Source organism: Benincasa hispida, chromosome 7 (assembly GCF_027475165.1).
Source record: "Benincasa hispida cultivar pf3 chromosome 7, pf3_genome.v1.1, whole genome shotgun sequence".
Classification (NCBI taxonomy): Eukaryota; Viridiplantae; Streptophyta; class Magnoliopsida; order Cucurbitales; family Cucurbitaceae; genus Benincasa; species Benincasa hispida.
Genome location: NC_143484.1, coordinates 48,846,380 through 48,854,993, shown reverse-complemented (window position 1 = coordinate 48,854,993; position 8,614 = coordinate 48,846,380). Strand labels below are relative to the sequence as shown.

At 37.7% G+C, this 8,614-nt stretch overlaps 1 non-coding gene across 1 annotated transcript; it reads left to right on the top strand.

Annotated features, from left to right (window-relative positions):
* The first annotated feature begins 221 nt into the window (after nucleotides 1-221).
* On the top strand, nucleotides 222-328 carry LOC120082296 (small nucleolar RNA R71). The gene has a single exon (XR_005483127.1). It is a non-coding gene; the product is annotated as a small nucleolar RNA R71 (small nucleolar RNA).
* The last annotated feature ends 8,286 nt before the right edge of the window (nucleotides 329-8,614 follow it).

Genomic DNA, 8,614 nt, shown 5'->3' with positions numbered 1-8,614 from the left:
GAAGGGATGCGATGGCCCTGTTATTTATGTCACTATCTTTAATTCTTAATCTTTGATCGCTTTCCCGCCAGTCCTCGTGATTTTTGGAAATGCGATCAAGTATACTTTTGGCCTCCTCATATGTTTTGTCAAGCAGACCACCAGTTGCTGCCGCATTGGCAGCGGTCTGCGAAGCAGGGTTCAGTCTTTGGTAAAAAATCTCCATCTGCAAGCAGTATGATAAGCCGTTATGTGGACAGTCTCTTACCAGCCTCTCAAACCTCTCCCAAGCATCGCTGAGGGATTCGTCAGTTTCTTGTTCAAAATTTGTTATTAATTTCCTTTTCCTGGCATTCTCGGTTGGTGGGAAATATTTCTTCATGAAATTTCCACGACTTGTTCCCACGTAGTTATCTCTCCCGGTTCGAGAGAATACGCCCAATTTCTTGCTTGATCGCATAAGGAAAATGGGAACAAAGTGAGTCGAACTTTCTCGGTGGAGATATTTGGGAACACAAAAGTGTTGCAGATTTCTATGAAGCTCTAGAGGTGGGCGTGTGGGTCTTCGCCACGCCTCACTCCAAATCGCCCAACAGTCTGGATCATCTGCAGCATTACCGGTTTCATTTCAAACCTCGATCCATCTAACGCTGGCCTCATGATTCCTAGAGAGAAATCATGGAGGTTGGCGACACATAGTCCCGAATGGGTCTATTGCGGTCATTCGCCAGAAGGATGGGGTTGGCCATTATATTGTTTGTGTTTGCGGCCCTTTCTTCCAGTTGTTCTGCTATTCTTGGGGTTCTGTCTTGTTGCCGTCAGTTGTCTTTTAATCGTCGTCGAAACATTCTTTCAATCTCCGGGTCGTAATTCACCAGAGATTGAGAGCTGGAAAGAAATCAGAAAATTACCGTTAGCACACTGAATTGTCGAAATCCTCGACAACGGTGCAAAAAATTTGCTACGTTATTTTATGTGATGAAGTTATGGAATGAAATGCGGTGATATAAATGCATTGAGCAATAAGTTTTCTCAGTGGAATCCAAGTATAAACCCTACTGAGTTACCTGGTAAGTCCAAGGTTGAACTCAGGGACTAGGGAAAAACAGTATGCAGTGATAATTTCTAAGAAGACTTTGCAGTAACCAAATAATCAAATAGTTGTTTTGGGTTGTTGTTTGCGGTATAAAATAAATGTATGCAACGGATTTGAGAAAAGGTCGATTATGGGATAGATACACTGAGTATGCAGAGGAATGGGTTGAGAAAGTCTTTAGCTAGCCTTTCCCGAGAATGCGTTCAAACTATGCGATCACGCTACACTCATGCGATAGCAAATCATTTTTCAATGCAAATGCGGTGCTCCTAGTTCTAGGACGAATGTGTTGAATGCAATAATGTCCATAGAGCTTATTCCTAAGTCTCTACTCTTTTACTATGCAATGATGCAAGATGCACACAAAGACAAGGTGACCACACATAATCATATCCCATCTCTAGGATGCATGCGATGCGTTAATAGCAAACAGTGCTTATTCCTAAGCTTCTATCTCTTAATTATGCATTCTGATCTGACTCTCCTGAGCCTAGATTCTAACCTAACTTTTCCAAGCCTAGATCCTGTCCTTAGACTACCCTCCCGAGTATCTTTAATGTACGAATGATGCATACATAATACAAGATAATCGCATAGAGTGAAGATCCCCAGTTATGCTAGCTAAGTGCTTCTCAACCCATTCGACAGATTTAGCTACTCATGCGTAACAAACAAAGAGTGAACAGATATAAAGAAGTAAATTCCATTTCTATAGATGAGTTTAAGTACAAAATGACAATGGAAGATAAGAATAGAGAGCCTGGTAGCAATCCCTTGCTTCCGAAGGCTTTTACACTGTCAACTCTACTCTGTTCAAAAGATATTCCTGCTTCCGCAGAAGCTGGCCCTCTCTCTGAGCTTGATGCTTTCGGCACTCTTCCAAGTTCACCAGAATGATCTCTCGGCACAATCTCGCTTCTCTCGCTTCCGCCTTAAATAAAAAAAAAAAATCTAAGAACAAGGCTATTCTATCTAAAGGAAAATTCTCTAACTATCCGAATTCATTTACTTAAGGTTGCTCTTGGTATTTATAGAACTTCGGGGTGAAAGGTGTCTTCTCTCTTATGATTGCACTGATGGGATGGCATTAATTTTCTGTCTGATGCACCGAAAAGTTAAGTGTACTTGCTACAGTAGTTCGTTAGCGACTTGTCAACTTAATTCGGACTCGACCGTCATCAACTTTCTGTCCCATCGTGATTTATTATGCCTTTCACCCAGATGCACCCACCAAGTTGTGGCGGCTTTATGCGGCAATCCTTCTTAAGCAGATGTTTACGAGAACAAATCACCACAAAGCCTTTCGGTAACGCTGCATCCGACCGTTGCATTCTTGTGATCGCATTTTATGCTATGCGTCAACGCATATTCTACACAAAAATACAAAAGTTAACTGTTTTTATGCGATGAACGCATGCAACCGCAATGTCATGAACTTAATGCTTTTTGGACACAATCTTATATATTTTATCAACGCAAACCTGCATTGTTTAATAACTTAGTACAGTAATACTGTGCATTTCTGCCCGTTATCAGTTACGCTTACACAGAATTGTTAAGGATGTTAACAAATTCTGAACCGAATAATGGTGACTGTTAGTTATAGTGACGTCACTGTCTAATAGTTAAGAATGTCTCATTTCAGTGAAGGGGCACTTGATCACCCTACATGACTTTTGTCCTGCCTCACTGAAATATCATTGCAAAATAGATGTAACTTAGGGTACACTGAACTATTTTGCTAAAAACTTATTGGTTTTCATAAGTAGTTTAATGTAAGTAGACTAAAATAGTTTGTTCTTTTCTAGCAAATTCTTTACATGGCTATTGCAACTTTAAGTTTATTCTCCACGGATAAGCTAATGGGAGAAAACTACGCTAGTTGAAAAAACACAATCAATGCTATTTTGATCATCGATGATCTTTGATTTGTCCTGATGAAGGAGGATCCCATTCCATCTGCCAATGCTTCTCAAAATATTCGGAAAGCATATGAGTGTTGGACACGGGCAAACGAAAAGGCCCGAGCGTACATCTTGGCAAGCCTTAATGAATTCTTGGCCAAGAAGCATGAGCCCATTCTCACAGCTCGTAAGATCATGGAGTCCCTGAGAGGAATGTTCGGACAACCGTCGCAGAGCTTAGGCATGACGCTTTGAAATACATCTTCAATGCTCGTATGCAAGAAGGGGTATCTGTTCGAGAACATGTTCTTAACATGATCGTCCACTTCAATGTGGCAGAGATGAATGGGTCAAGCATCAATGAAGTCAGTCAGGTTAGCTTCATACTGGAATCTTTCCTAAAAGTTTCCTACATTTCCATAGCAATGCTGTTCTGAATAGAATTGACTACAACCTGACCATTCTACTCAATGAGCTACAGACTTTCCAATCCTTGTTGAAAAGTAAGAAGCAGAAGAGTGAAGCAAATGTTACTTCATCTTCTAAAAAGTTCCATAAAGGTTCTACCTCTAGAACTAAGTCTATACCTTCTTCCTCCGGCACCAAAAAGTGGAAGAAAAAAAGGGTGAAAAGGGGAAGGCTAACCCCGTAGTTGCTACTAATAGGGGTAGACAACCCATCAAGGCTAAAAAAGAAAAATGTTTCCACTGCAATCAAGATGGGCATTGGAAGAGGAACTACCTCAAATATTTGGCAGAAAAGTAGAAGGTCAAGCAAGGTAAATATGATTTTCTTGTATTGGAAACTTGTTTAGTGAAGAATGATGATTCTGCCTAGATTATTGACTTTGGGGCCACTAACCATGTTTGTTCTTCATTTCATGGAATTAGTTCCTAGCGGCAACTAGATGCTAGTGAGATGACGATGCGAGTTGGTACTGGGTACGTCGTCTCGACTGTGGCAGTGGGAGGTCTCCGGTTGACTCTACAGAACAATTTTTTTATTTTAAAAGATGTATAAAAAGTTCCTGACTTAAAAAGGAACTTAGTTTCTATAAAATGTTTGCTTGAACATTATTATAATATCAACTTTCTTTCCAATAAAGCGTTTATTTCTAAGAATGGTGTTGATATTTATTCTGCAAAACTGGAAAATAATCTTTATGTGCTAAGAGTGTTAGCAACTAATGTCCTCCATAACATTGAGTTGATCGTTAGCAACTAATGCCCTCCATAACATTATTATTTTCCTCTGTTAGAAAATAATCTTTATTTTATAAAACCGTAAGCAAATCAAAGGACTGCCTTCATGAGAAAGAGTTCACAACTGACTCAAGAGTCAGGTCATGTCACCTATGGTCATCCTAGTGAAATGTAAGTTTCTATTATTAACGATGTTATATAAAGAGGCTAATCATTTCGTGGTCCGATCTTATACAAACTCTTTGTATAGGATACACCTGCTCACATGTCTCCATATGAATGATCAAGATCAGATTATTTGTAGCACTTTACAATACTTGTAACACCTACAAAGTGGGTCATATCCGTAGTGTCACCAGGATAAGGTATCTAACCTTATCCATCTACTAAAGACCATTTAGGTTATTATTTAAACAAGATCCACTTGTATATCTCTACGAAATAGTCTCAGATCTTAGTTTATTAGATTGAGTATATGCTTATAAAATAACACTTATTTTATTAACAACAATATGTTTATACGGAGTTTACAAACTACGAGATTACAAGGAGATTTAGGACACCATTCCCAACACTTTGTATTTTGACTATATTGTACACTTCACTAGCTTTAGGTCAAGTGGAAGATTGTTGAGGTTGATGTCCTAAATCTCGCAGGGTCCTATTGTTTGTAAACATTATTGAACAAACTCATTGTGTATTTAATAAAAAAAATATATTTTATTCATTGTCTATAAAATATATGATATTTTAGTTGCATTAACCACAAACCAATAAACTAACATCCAAGATTATCTTTATAACTTAAACATATATGTAGAGACATACGAATGGATCATGTTTAAGTGATAACCTAAATGGTCTATAGTAGATGGATAAGGCTGAGTACTTTATCCTGGTGACACTACGAGTATGGCAGCTTTGTAGGTGTTACAATTGTTGTAAAGTGCTACAAATGATCTGATCCAGAACATTCATGTATAGACATGTGAGCAGGGATATTTTATACAAAGGAGTTTGTATAAGACCGGACCACAAAATGTTTAGTCTCATTATATAACGTCGTTCATAATAGAGACTTACATTTAACCAGGATGACCATAGTTAACATGACCTGAATCTTAAGTGAGTTGTGAACTCTTGCCTATGAGAGGGGTCCTTTGATTTGTATAGGTGAGAGGGGACTCAACAAGTCTACCATTTTGGGGATTCGTCTGATTGAGGAGCTGGAAATACAACTACACAAGTGGAATTCACTCCTTTCCCGATATAGGGATAAGTAGATAAATTACTCCCATAAGGGTTGATTTCGGGTCTTGAACAATATGACACCATACCCTCTCCTTGCCCGAGAGGGGTTTAGTCATAGTTTAGACATACGGGTGGATCATGTTTAAGTGATAACCTAAATGGTCTATAGTAGATGGATAAGGCTGAGTACCATATCTTGGTGACACTACGAGTATGGCCCGCTTTGTAGGTGTTACAATTGTTATAAAGTGCTACAAATGATCTGATCCTAATCATTCATGTATAGACATGTGCATGGGGATATTATATACAAAGGAGTTTGTATAAGACCAGACCACGAAATGTTTAGTCTCATTATATAACGCCGTTCATAATAGAGACTTACATTTCACAAGGATGACCATAGATAACATGACTTGAATCTTGAGTGAGTTGGGAACTCCTGCCTATGAGGGCGGTCCTTTGATTTGTATGGGTGAGAATGGCCAGATCGCTGACTCAAAAAGCCTACCATTTTGGGGATTCGTCTGATTGGAGAATTGGGAATACAACTACACAAGATGGAATTCACTTCTTCCCGGGTGTAGGGATAAGTAGATAAATTGCTCTCATAAGGGCTAATTCTGGTCTTGAACAATGTGGTACCATACCCTTTCCTTGCCCGAGGGGGGTTTAGTCATAGTTGGACTATGATCTATTATTCATTAGAGGGATCAGTGGTACTTAAGGAGTTAGATGTAACTACAGAGGCAAAACGGTAATTTGGCCTAGCTGTACTTACGAGCAATTTGTGAAGAGTCATTGTACTGTTGATTGGTTATATCCAATGGACACAAAAATATATCGTAGTGTAAAAAGTGCAGCTGTCGGTCTTTAGTAGAGTGACCGACAGTTAACAGATGGTGAATAATTTAATTAAAGAGTTTAATTAATTGCTCATGTACTATTGGAGCTTCAAGCTACAGGTTCATGAGGTCCCCTTGGTAGCTCAATGGGATTAATTGAAAATCAGTTTTTGGATTAATTTGAATTGTTCAAATTAGTAGAGGGATTTAATTATATACGATATAATTAAGTTATTTCAATTTTATGTGATATAATTGTTATAATGTATTTGATACATTATAGCTTAATGGGAGGAAATAAATATTTGAATGAGATTCAAATATATTTTCTACGAATTGGATTCATAGTTATTAAATTTAATATAAATATGATTTATATATGTTATATTTGATATAACATATAATTTAATATATATATATATATATATATATATAATAGATAAGTTAGTTATCATATTTGTATTTATATTATTATTATTTTCATAATAAGGGAGGGAGTTACAATTCCCTTCTCCTTCTTTTATTTCCACCCACGTAAGTGGTAGGTGGTTATTTTTGGCAAGTAGAAAAGAACTCCTCAAAATTAAGTTTTCCCTCAAAACCAAAATAGCCAGAGCCCACCACTCCTGGGTTCTCACCCTGAGAATACCAAGGAAACATTCGTGGTATTGTTCGTTCTTGTTCGAGGTTATTCTTAAAGAAAATCTTCAAGGAGTTTCTTCGTTGGATTCGTGATGCGAGCTTAGGAGTGTATTGTATGAGGTAATTGGAAAAATAGAGTGCAAATGTAATTGATGCGTTGATGTGTTAGTGATGCGTTAGTGATGCGTGAAGGGACGCGTGACACTCCTCTTTATGCATTCAAGTTTTTCTGAATCAGATCTAAGTATAAATCCAACTCAGGTTCCTGGTAAGTCCAGGTCAAACTCAGGGATTTAGATTAAAGGTAACACAGAGCTTGCATTGTAGCTGATGTACAAGTATCCTAAGTGAATGTGGAATGAGTTATCTACACTAAGTTTTCTAATACGTGCAAGAATATACAAAAAGGTCGAGTAGAAAACAGGGGGTCGTGTGAAAATGGTGCAGTGCAAGTGGTATGCATCGATCTAATTGAAATGTACACGTACAAGAATGCGATGCGGATGGAAATGACTTTACTTGTTTATCTCTGTAAATGCGTTAGATTTCTGCTTACTTTCTGTTCAGCACTTCTCAATGCGAATGCCATACAATTTCCTATCTCTAGGATGTATGCGATAGTCACATAATGCAATAAAACACTAGTGTGTCTATCTCTAGAAGTACTAAGCGTTTCTAACTTAATGCTTGCTTGCTTATTCTCTCGAATAATTCAAGCTAAAGTAGCTTTTACCAAATGACTCAGTTGGCTTAGGTGTTTAGAAATGGATTTTGCATGAAGTTATAAATGCATCTAACGTAAAGCAAGAAATAAATAGTAGCGAAGTGTAGTAGATCAAATATGTGAATTCATAAAGAAACTGATTGTCTTTATAAGATTAATACTCAATCAAATGAGAAGAAGAGAATTAGAATTCGGATGAAAAGAAAGGAGTCAAGCCGCAGAGTACAATCTCTTGTCCTCTTTGGCTCAATTTAAATTCATGTACAACCAACTTGTAGAAGAAATGGAAGAAAATTCTCTCTCGAGCTAAGCTTTCTCCACTCCTTGATCGACGGTGGGGGTGGTTCTCTTCCTTCTCGTGTTCTTCTTGTCACCGCAGCACAACTCTAAGTCTCTAATTTTAAAAATTATAAAAATTGAGCTAATCCTTTCATCTGGTGAGATTTCTTCTATTTATAGGCGTTGTTCTTCATCAGCTTGATGATGGGGCAATATTAAATTCCATACCTTGGTCAGCCGCTTGACACTCAGACACTTTTCAGATGCCGCCAACTGTAGATGCCCATGCTTGCAAGTGGTGATTTGACACAAACAGCCCGAATCAATGAACCTTTCTTGCGTTGAAACCCCTCCGATGCATGCTTATGCGTTGACGTTGCCTGTGCCACTTAGAATCTTTGTTGAAATCTTGCAATATTATGCGTTAGTGCCGCAGTTTTTTAGTAATAAACACTCTTTTGTATGAGTTTGGTAGTGTTTGAGTAATTCTATGTGTTTTCTCTAAGAATGATAAGATTTTATCATTAAAAACCCTAATTGTTCCAACTTTTGAGAGACAATAACTTGTATTTCTACAAGTTATCAAAGTTCGTGAATTATTCAAGGGAAATTGTGAAGAAAGGTCTTCAAAGGTGAGGTTTCTGAAACCACTACTTTTGCATGCTGTAATTTATAATTAAATGCATATCTCA